The sequence below is a fragment of the Labrus bergylta genome, chromosome 22 (genome assembly GCF_963930695.1).
Source record: "Labrus bergylta chromosome 22, fLabBer1.1, whole genome shotgun sequence".
Lineage (NCBI taxonomy): Eukaryota > Metazoa > Chordata > Actinopteri > Labriformes > Labridae > Labrus > Labrus bergylta.
Genome location: NC_089216.1, coordinates 15,918,265 through 15,930,255, shown reverse-complemented (window position 1 = coordinate 15,930,255; position 11,991 = coordinate 15,918,265).

The window sequence follows — 11,991 nt, the reverse complement described above, 5'->3', positions numbered from 1 at the left end:
CCGTTTGAGAGCTAACACCCCCCCCCCCCCCATTTTTTGGGTTAGGGTTAGTACATGACAGAATGAAGGGATGATCTTTTCTCCACTCTGCACAGCCACAGGCACACCACTGTATAATACCATAATGTATTATACCAAGCATCGTGTAAAATGGGGTTAATTCTGGAAATTATACGATTTAGTAAAGTATAGTATAATACTTACAATGAATCATTTCAGTACAGTGCATTGCACACATACCGGTGTCAATCACAGACCAAAAACAATACTACATTTGGCGGATTTAATAAAAGCCAAATTGTTGCCAAATGCTGTTTGGGAGCTCTTCTTGCTCAGCTGAGCCAAAAGACCAGGATCACTAAAAAGAGCCGGTATGTCCATGGTATCATCACTGGAGTAAAAAGTAAAAAGCCCCATTACAAACTAGGTAGTGATTTTAAACTGTAATCCGTACTTTAACACTATTCTATAACATCACTTATTCATTTTAAGGAACTGCTGAAGTCAGATCTTTATTAAAGAGATACTTCAAATTAACTTGTGATGACTTATTACTAGCCCAAAGATCTTTAGTACTTCCCTTTACACTAAAACCAAAAGAGTGAATAAGCTACCTTAAGTTATCTCATGTTTACTTTGTTGACCAAATTATTCATTGATTTTTTTGTTTTTGTTTTTGAATTCTTGCTCATTTTTGTCAGTTGTCAGTTTTGAAACTTGTTAGTCTTGTTGTGAAGCAGTTTGAGCTGCATGATATTCACATTACATGGTCACGTTGAAACTCAAGGGTTGGACCTTTTGCCCCATATAGCTTTTATAAAAGCTTTATGCCCTCAAATCTCTTGAATGTTAGGATCATGCCCTCTTAATGAAAAGCATTATGTGTTGTAATGCAGTTGTAATGCAACACAACAATAACTCCAGTCCGCTACTGCCTCTAACTAATGCATTTCAAGTGGTTAAGGATCGCCCCGTGTTAATGACTGTATGTTTACTTCATTCTGAGCTCTCCATCTTTCTCTTTCCTTCTGAGTGATTTGGAGTGAAGATGCATTAAAAAGCAAAGAGGCTGGAGAAGTCAGGAGTCTGCTGAGGTTTATGGATATTTGAAGCCCTTTCACATTAAGTATTACTGACTGCATATGAAAAATGACTGCTTTATTTCTGACCGCATATGAAAATTGACTGCTCTCTTCAGTGACATCGTGTACCGAAAAAAATCATCTCTGCATTTTGAAATGATGGAACAGGGTTAGAGGATAGATGTTGATCATGCTCTTCATAAAATATGGATTAAAAGAAGCTCAAATTGAGAGCAACAGTCTCCAAAATAAATGTACAGAGCATCCTTCAGCATCAGTGCATTACCAGCTGCACTGATCTCAGATAGCTGTGCTGAAGATTAGTACATACGTAAGGTTATCATTCGGTCGTTTAAACACAGTCTTGTGTTATGAGAGTGGATAAGGGTTCGATTTAAAGTTGAAGTATGTTCTGGCTAATTGCCCACATCAATGTTTTTTTATACCCCCATCATGACAACCTCAAATGAGAAATCAATGCATCAAACACAGTGGGCACACTGTGGGGTCGCCAAACGCCTCCATCTCTTTTAGAGACGCGTTGATGTGCTTTGTAACTCCCTTATCTCCACTTGATGTCTATTAAACAGCCTCAAAAAAATTATGCTATTTTCACGCCATTAGATGTTTCAGTAAGTCCCTTTACCCGCCCTTTGACCCTGTTTTACAGTAAGCCATGTTAAGTTTCAACAAAATGCAACTGTCTGCGTCTTTACGCAGCGGTCCGTCTTTGTCAAACAAGGGATATGAAAGTGATTCTATATATTTGCACATCATGGCAATTGTAATGCGACTGCAAGAGCTCAAAGGGAGCGGGTCAATAAATTATGTTAATCAGTCCAGGCAGATTGGAGGCATGTACTTCCCTGGATCATATGATGACACCTGTGCTATTTATTTAACAACTTGCACCCTTTGGAAACCCTCCAGGTGAAGAAGAGGAGAAGAAAAGAAGAAGAAGAAGAAAAAGAAAGATGGCGCCAGCTTACAGACTTCAACTGAAGAATCCAAAGAGCAGGTGATGGAAGCAGAGCCCTCTGAGCAAAAGAGGAAGCGCTCAGCAGCTGGGGATTTGGATCCAGAGGTCGCCAACTCTCAGAAGACACCTGGGAAACTGTCCGATAAAAAAAGACGACGGTCGACCACAGCAGAGGGAAGTGAAAGTGAGCTGCCATCAAAGATAAGGAGAGCAAGTGAAAATGAAGGTGTGCAAAAGGAAAAGGATGTCACAAAGACGAGTAAGTTATTTTATCATCTTCTGCTCCATTCCAGGTCTAATTCATTTTCTTTTGCTTGTCCTCTCTAAAAACAAAGCTGCAATAAAACCACAAGTAGCATGTTGTGTAAACTGTGTCATTCCCATTGTTTTCTGTAGAAGCGCCTGCTCAAAGCGAAACAGAGAGGAAGGCAGTTGAGGAAGGGAAAGAAAACATGGATGACTCCACAGTTAAAGCAAAGAGGAAGAGAAATAAGAAACACAAGGAGAAACTGAAAATCGAGGAGGAAGTCATCCCACTCCAGGTTCTATCAAAGTGAGATCAACATCCCTTATTCTTTAATGCTGTCATCGTAATGATTAAGTAAAAGAAAACCCCCTTTTCAAAATGTCATTTTTCTAACACAATGATTGTCTTCCTCTTTGGCGTGAAGGAAGGAGTGGCTGCTGCTGAAGGACGAGTATCTGATCTTGTAGAAGCGCAGCATGACGTCCCTAAAGAGGTGCATGACCAAGATATATTGCAAGGAGCCCAAGGTGCAAAAGGAGCACAAGGAGCACAAGAGACACGTGGAGACGGTCGATGATCCTCAAGATGGAATAGTGACTTTGAAATCATCTGATCCCAGTGAGTTCAGAATATAAAGACTAACAGCTGACTGTATAAATAAACACTAGTGGTGTTTTAAAAAGTTAAACTCTCTGTAGAAAAAACGTCTTTGACTCTGGATGATCAGCCATTCACAGTTTCATGCATATTCTTGTATCGTTTGGGATTAATCTCTCTGTTGGCAGTCAGGTCAGAGGTGAATCATTTTTGTAGTCCAGTGTGATGATAATGTGGCTGAAACTTCAACATTCTAAATAGGAGTGGGGATTTCCTGTGTAACTCCTGACACCATATGAAAAGCGATACCTGACCCACGGTAGTCATGGTATGACGATCCAGTGACTCTGCAGAAATCGGTGTATTGCTTCACAATTTAACGATTACGCCACAGTGTCTGAAAAACTGAAGAGTAAAGTACGCCCCCTTAAAAAAATCACTTCCATGAACATGTATTTATTCAGTGCGTTGTTTGTGTCAGCTTCACAGAAGTAATAATAATAATAATAATAATAATAAAGTTTATTTATATTGCGCTTTTCGCAGACAAAGGTCAAAAGTGCTTTACATCAACAAAAAACAACAGCATACATACAATAAAAGAAGGGAAAAGAAATAGTGACGCATTGGAGCAAATTTGACAGGAAAGCTGTTTTGTGCCATATTTTTCATTTAAATTATACATAATATGAGTCGGTGTGTATTTTAGAGGTCTACCAGAGGGAACAACAAGGTTTAACCTGTATCCCTGTGTGACATTTTTCTATTGTGTTCAGTGATGTCCACAGTGTGCAGTTTATGTGCAGCTGTGTCGCTCTTTTAGTACCGTCTGTTTCCACTTTGTAAAGTTTACTTTGCACTCCTACTAGCTACACTACGGTAGTTGAGATCTCAGCATGCAGTGAAAGTTGATAAGTACAGACCCTCGTCTCTGGAGTCGTGCTTCCCACCTTCGCTGGTCACTTGTTCACTGAAACAGTATTCCACTGTTTGCTTTAAACACCATTATGACCTCAGGACGGAAAAAAGATGGTACAAGTGGCGTTGTTAACTCCATCTGCGTCACTCGGTAGGTTTCCCAGCGTGCTGTTTTTGATGAGGGGGCTGCTCTCACTGTAATGACGGTGCATGCCTCAGTTTACATGAGTACTTCGTTTGCACTGATATACAGAACGCAGCCAACATTCTAGATGAAGTTATCAAGTCAGTACAACAATATAATGCCTTTTAGAAATTTTGTCCAACCCCTACTTCCTATAACAATGGAAGTATTTGTCCTGGAACTAGTTTATACTAAATCCAGGACAAAGGGAAACAGTATGGACGTTACAACATGACTCTAACTTCATAAGATCAACTTGTTGGTGAGTTTCTGAAAAGATCTGACATCTTCAAACAGAAGCTAAAGGTCAGAACAATATTGCATTATTTGTTTTGTTTGGTTAAATACTAACATATTGATTTGTGTTTTTCTGTTTCCTTCTAGATGAGAAATGTAACAAAAGCGATAAAGCGAATAACCACGGCCCTCAGTTTACCAGCGGTGTCATCATTAAGATCACAGACAGCAAGCCGCTACCACAGAGGAAGATCATCAAAGTACAGTATCTGTTCCATTGTGCATATTTACATCCAAGACTCTTTGTCATGCACATTTCAAACATCCCTTTAGATCACTACCAGTCTGTTCTACACTAACTGTAAAGTTGATCACAGCAGCTGGTGCACTGCAGAATTGTCATTTTTTCGTTTATTAGCACATACCTCCACCTGCTGCTTTCTGTTTTTGTCTCTGTATCCACAGAGTCCAGAGGACAGGTCACAGTGACTCAGCCTGCAGCAGTGAGCTTTGCTCTGGGAGCCTCCGTCTCCATCTCATGTACGACCAGTCAGAATGTTTATAATAATAACCATTTAGCCTGGTACCAACAGAAAGATGGAGGAACTCCTAAACTGCTTATATACGCTGCTATCACTCGAGCATCAGGGATTCCAGATCATTTTTCAGGCAGTGGATCAAACTCTGCCTTCACTCTGACCATCAGTGGAGTCCAGACTGAAGATGCAGCAGTTTACTACTGTCAGAGTGGTCACTATATCAGCAGTCAGTCGGTGTTCACACAGTGAAAAAGCGTCGTACAAAAACCTCCCTCAGTCAGACTGAACAGAAACTGAACTGACTGCTGCAGCTGGAAGTTTCTGCAGAGACTGACACACTTCACTGAAGCAGCTCAGACATGATAAAGACCTTAAAAAAATACCCTTATATTTGGTTTGGATTATAAACCTCATTGTAAATGCACTTAAACACTACACACTCTTTACAAGCAGAGGATTATGGGTAATAAGATTTTTTTTAAATCTAAGGTATTTTTTTATTGGTGATAACGTGGACAAAAAAACAAACCTACAAATATATTGCACATAGAAATAACAGCAAAAGCAAAAACCAATAACCAAACTAACAAGAAAACAGAAACAAATAAGTCAAAACAGCGAAACATTAGAAAAGACACAACACATCAATCATACAGGCGATAGATTGAAATGACATATGGTGACTTCTGAACTTTTTTATGTTGAGGGAGGGTAATAAATGAGATTTTTAGATCTGGTGTGAGTTGCAGTTGATTCATGAAGTTTAGGAGTCAGGTGGGAAGTAAGGAGAAAACAATCTAAGAATAAATCAAAAATATATATATGTATGAAGAAAAATGATAAAACAATCAAATTAAAGGTATAGTGTTAATGTGACCATCATAGAAACAAAGAGAAGAAAATATATATATCCATACATACATGCACATAGGTATACACACATACATATACATTCATACACACTCATGCAATATTTAAGAAGAACTGAAAAGAGGGGTCTCACAGGGACATCGGGGGGTCAGGCAAGAGACCGCCTCCACCCGACCCACGGCCCCCAACAGTAGCTGACAGCCCCAGCAGGATACAGACTGGACGGGTTAGATTAAATTTGTTCACTTGATTGAGAAGGTTATAGATCAGGGGTGCCCAACCTTTTTTAAACCAAGATCTACTTTAAAAGTTGCCAGTCTGCTGGTTCTGGTCCGGAGGCTTCTGAAGCACCTACCAGAGGGCAGGAGGGTAAACAGTCTGTGGGCAGGGTGGGAGGAGTCTTTAAGAATGCCGTGAGCTCGCCGCAGACAGCGTTTTCTTTGGACGTCCTCAATGGCAGGAAGTGGGCACCTTGTGATGCGCTGGGCAGTTTTTACCACCCGCTGTAGCGCCTTACAGTCTCCGGAAACACAGCAGTTTCCGTACCAGACTGTGACACTGCTGGTCAGGATGCTCTCGATTACACAGCGGTAGAAGTTCATCAGTACAGCTGAAGACAGGTGGTGTCTCTTCAGTGTCCTCAGGAAAAAGAGGCGTTGGTGAGCCTTCTTAACCAGACTGGAGGTGTTAGTGGACCAGGAGAGGTCCTCTGTGATGTGAGTCCCCAGGAACTTGAAGCTGGAGACACGTTCAATAGCCATCCCGTTGATGTGAATGGGGTTGTGCGTGCTTCCTCTTTCTCTCCTGAAGTCCACAATGAGCTCCTTCGTCTTGCTGGTGTTGAGGAGCAGGTTGTTGTCAGCACACCAGGCGGCCAGATGCTGTATCTCCTCCCTGTAGGCTGTGTCATCGTTGTTGCTGATGAGGCCAATCACCGCAGTCTGCAGTCGTGGGTGAAGAGGGAGTAGAGGAATGGGCTCAGCACACAGCCCTGTGGTACACCTGTGTTGAGTATGATGGTGGTGGAGCAGGTGTGTCCTGACCTAACATACTGGGGTCTGATAAATGAGCTGTGTCTGACCACGCCCCCTCTCTGGAAGGGCTCGGGTGTCTCTGGCTTTCTCGCTCCATGCCCTATTGCTAAGGCAGACTCAGAGGGCAGAACAAACACCTAGATGTGGGAGTGTCACCCACCTGGGGAGGGGTTACTGCCCTTTGTACATGAAGGGAAAATCTCCAAACGACCTGTTTGAGCACACATTTTCTGAAAAGTGGAGCAGGCGAAAGACTGAGAGGATGGACTTTTCTCATCATTGGGGGGTTTGTAGACAGACTAGAGACACATCTTAGAGTTAGAGGAACATGGAGAAGTGGATTCTGTATAATATGTGCTCATGGTCTCGGTCAGTCTGCTCGGTGTGATTAACTGAATGTTTCTCTGCAGGGCGCTGTCAGACACGAGGCAGATAGGCAAGCTGACCAGAGAGCAATTTGCCTTCGCCATGTATCTCATCCAGCAGAAAGTCAGCAACCCTTTCTGCTGACATGTTTCCCCCCTCAGAGAGAGGCACACCTTTACCAGTAGGTCACACACACACACACAGCAGATGTTTACTATAACAGAGTGATTTAATTACATCTGGGTCTCAGGGGGTGCTGAGGGTGGTCCATTAATCCTCTGGTGGAGGATTTAATCCTTTTAGCTTTTCTTGTCAACATGTTGAAGTCACTTGACCATAAACTTCTCACGATAAGGACCTTGAAACTGAAGAGGTGGCTCAGAAATCTCTGAAAGCATCACAGACAGTGGGACTCGGGTGTTACAGTCATTGTAGACAGTCATGACTCACAGAGTTATTTTCAGAGGATATACTTGATTTCTACATGTAAGTGTGAAAAATCACATATAAAGCCTTTAAGTATCTTCAATTTAGAAGCTTTATTAGAACAAAACAATATAATGTGCTTACCAAACCCTTGAAATCAAACTTGGAGAAAATAATGTCTAAAGACAGTTTAAGCAAAGGTGCAATATCAGAACTTTATAACCTGCGGATGTCCAGCTCAACAGAGAATTCTGATTACAAGTGGAAAGCCTGGAGGAAGGACCCAGAGTCGGGCCCCTTAAATTGCAGACAGTTTGACCACTAATATATTATATTCATCCACTTAAAGAAAACTGGCATACAGTTTTATATTTAACATAATTTATTTATTTTAAAATAAAAAATACTTATAAATAAACACGAATAAAATGGTTATAACTCTAATATTTCTTATAAATAAATACAAATAACTAGTGTAATAGAACAAACAATATCAAACAGTGCAGGAAGCAGAAGTGTTCACACAGGCCTGGGATGGCAGGGGATGGATTTAAATGTTTGATTGCATCTGGAGAGAGATGAGCATTTGTTAAACAATCTGTATTTTATAATAAAGTGTGAACACAAAATATTATTTTGTCTTCAGGGCAGTACAGACAACTCAGCATAGTTTTTCAGGTGAGCCCAAACGTTTTCCTTACAACAGCATGAACAACTATCTATTCAGTGAGGACTTCTATCACAAAATGCATTCATGCTCTTAGACATCAATACTCTAAAGGCAAGAGATTAAAACTATTAATGACAACAGGAGGTGGAAAATAAATATTTGAATCGACTAGGGTGAAAGCTAACTAAGTATACAAAGATGTCAATAAATATAAAAGTAGGTTTTGGGTCCCAAGCAACATAAGAAGAAAAGAAGAAGTGTATTTCTTACACTGGTTATTTTCTTAACATGAATAATCTTAACCTAATAAAAGTGCAGTGGAAATAACTGATGTTAACTCAAGATAGGAAACACTGACGTTACTATCATCCATCCATAACAAGCTAGCATAACTACAACAGATAATTGATCTGTGCAGCACGTTACCTCTGTGTCTTTTTCATATTTTTTCTCCTCTACTTCTTTTTCGTCCCTGGGCTCCCGAGGGCTTTGTTGTTGTTTACATTACGGTCATTTATAAACGTGATATTAATCGGTACGGTCAGTGTCCCTCACTTCTAATAAGTCGCCTGCCCTCCTCCTCCACAACGAGCAGGTAACGAGCAGCTGTGGTGTGATGAGCCGCGTCAAGCAGGAGGCAAGAAAATATAGCCTTTTTAAATATGATAGTTGTGTTTTCATGGCTTCTTTTGGATCATAACTAAATAAAAGCATGAAATTTACATAGATTAATAATATTTAATGATATTTAAACGCATTTTTCCTTCTATTTCTTCTCATCTTCAACTTTTCTGCCACACTCCTTTGGTGCCCCCTATGGATGCTGGCGCCCCTAGCATTTGCCTATACTGCCTCTGCCACGGGCCGGCCCTGGAAGGACCTAGATATGGATATAACATCTGAGGACTGGGAGTCAGTCTGTACTAAGGTCCACTCTCAATCAATTAATACTCGGTTAAGACTACTGCAGTACAAATGGACAATGAGAACATACATCACAGCAGATAAATTAAACCTATATATATTCTATATAATAAGAATATTCCAGATTAACAAAATGCACTGAGGAGAAGGGAACACTGTTTCATTGTGTTTGGCAGTGTATTAGCATTAAGAAACTCTGGGAAGAGGTTAAAAAGGTGATAGAAGAAATTGTTTTAAAAGATGTTCCAATGGATCCCAAGCTTTTTATCCTAGGACTTTACCCAAACAATCACAAGTTTACCAAAAATGATCAGATAATGATAGATATGTGTCTTTTACATGCCAAAAAATCAATTTAAATGTTTGGGAAAACAAAGTACAACACACTGGGTTAAACAAATACTTATAACACTTCCTTTGGAAAGAGTGACATATATATTAAAAAGGAAAAGGTGACATGTTTGAAAAGATATGGGGACCCTTTACTGCCTTTGTGAAAAGTTTTGATCTGTCAGATGATGAAGAGGAGGAATGAGTTTTCTCTGATAGAAACCTCAATACATAGATATACTGGACTGAACCTTGTGGAGATAATGAGATGTCTTTATTTAGGAGGATTTATTACCCTTTCATGTCTTCTTTTTATATATTTGTATAAAAGATGGCTTTTGATCTGAGAAGAAGTTTGTTTAAATGTTAAATGTCTGTGGGTGCTTTTGTTAAGTGGCATACATCTATTTCTTGTTGTTTTGTTAATAAGATATGTATAAAACTCAATAAATACATTGATTGAAAAAAAAAAAGTCAATCAAGTCAGAGATTGATTCACGTGCAGCTTGTAACTCTGACATAGAGGGAGTGCCCGCTGACACTCTCGTGCAGAGAGGAGACTCTGACAACACGATCAGTAAAGATGACTGCAAAGGCATCGCTTGATAAAATAGATGATTTTGAAAAAAATAAAAAGATTAATAAATAATTCACATCCCACAAGGACCCCACGTATAAATGGCATCTACTTTTATTTATTATTTTGATAAATATTGGAATTTAACATTTTATTTGACATAAAAACTCACGTAGGTAAGCAAGGGCGCAGGTTTGGATTCAACATTGGGGTGACAAATTTTGAGCGTCAAACACTTCATTTCCTGCATTCTGGTGAATTTTTATGCAACAATTTGTGCCTTTTCTGAATTAATTCATGGCGGAAATTTCTTTACTATGGATAGGAAATTATACTTATTTTTGAATTACTATTAATTATTCAACTGTATTGTTCATAACTTTCCGCATATTCAAAACATTACAGGTGTTTTGGGATGTTTTTTTAGGAATCATGTACATCTCAAATCAAATCTATTAGAGAATGACACCTTGTTATAGCCTTAGTATCCAAAATGTAAAACTACATGAAAGCCGTTGTTATGGCTGACTAATCTTTCACTCACTGAAGATCCATTATTTTGTAAAAACCCAATGTAATTACGATGAGGAAGGAAAACTTGCACAAGGATTTATTAACCAAAAAAGGCAAAAACAACAGGTGGTCCAAACTTAAATCTCCGGTCCAATACCGAGTTGATGTCCAAAAGTAACAAGAATAAATTTGTGTTAACTGACTAATGACAAACTATAAATAATACATATTAATGAAAATATTAGGGACATAAGTTAAAATTGGCTCTTACAGCCATGAAATTCAAAAATCACAAGAAATCACATCTTTATTTTCCACATAACTGATTAAGCTGCTCTTATAGGTCCCACACTGTGCTTTTGAAAGTAGATTGTTGCGACTATATGTGTGTACTTCTGAAAAGTGGTGTCACCTCTATACAGTAAATGGGACACTAATGCAAACACCAACCTGTTGCTCTTGCTTTGTCTTGTCACTGTCTGCGTAGACCATAGACTGTATAAAGACCACGACTCCTAACCTGACTGGACCTGATCCATTGACCAAGCGTGAGCGAGAGTAACGTGCCTGCGCACGGGCGTGAAGAAGATGAAGATTGAAGATTTACTTTATTGATCCCCGTGAGGGGAAATTTCAGTTTTTACACTCTGTACTCATTCAACACACACATAGGCTGATGTATATACACACATGCACACACAAACAGGATCATATGGACATGCACTAAGGGAGAGATGTCAGAGTGATGGAGCTGCCCACAGTGGGAGCCCAAAGTTATCTGCATTTACTGTCGATGTGAATTAAGTTACCACCAGAGCACGTCAAGTCTCAAATACCACTGCTTCAGTGGTGGTGTGAGTTACTTCTGATGGATGATACTACATATGTATCTACATTGTAAATTTCCCCATTGTGGGATAAATAAAGGATTATCTTATCTTACAGCGATCACTACCATCAGTGTGTGAATGGGTGGGTGCGACCTGCGGTGGAAAAGCACTTTGAGTAGTCGGAAGACTAGAAAAGCGCTATATAAGCTCAAGTCCATTTACCATTTACCATTTACTTGCTGGCCAAGCATACCGCTGAGGCAGAGAGCCCTCCCCCTCGCCAAAGGCAGGCCACGCTGGATAGTATGCAACGGAGACGCTTGGACAACTCTACAAACAACTAACTTTCAATAGCGATAGCTAAATGGGTGGCTACAGCTTGTAGGCCGATTAACATTGTGGAGGTCGAGGGTCTGCTTGAAATAATTCGCATCGCATCCAACGACTGCACATATGAATTGCCTTCGAGAGCCACTACTGTAACCAAGATAGGCAACTTGTATGAAGACGAGAAAGCTAAAGTGGAGGAGGAGCGTTGGGACAAACAAACACACGGTTGCGCTCATCGGAGACTACTGGACTTCTCTCAGTAATCACAGTTACCTCGGGGTCACAGCACATTATTTTGACCCACAGACACAAACTGCAACGGCTTGTCTCGTACAGGC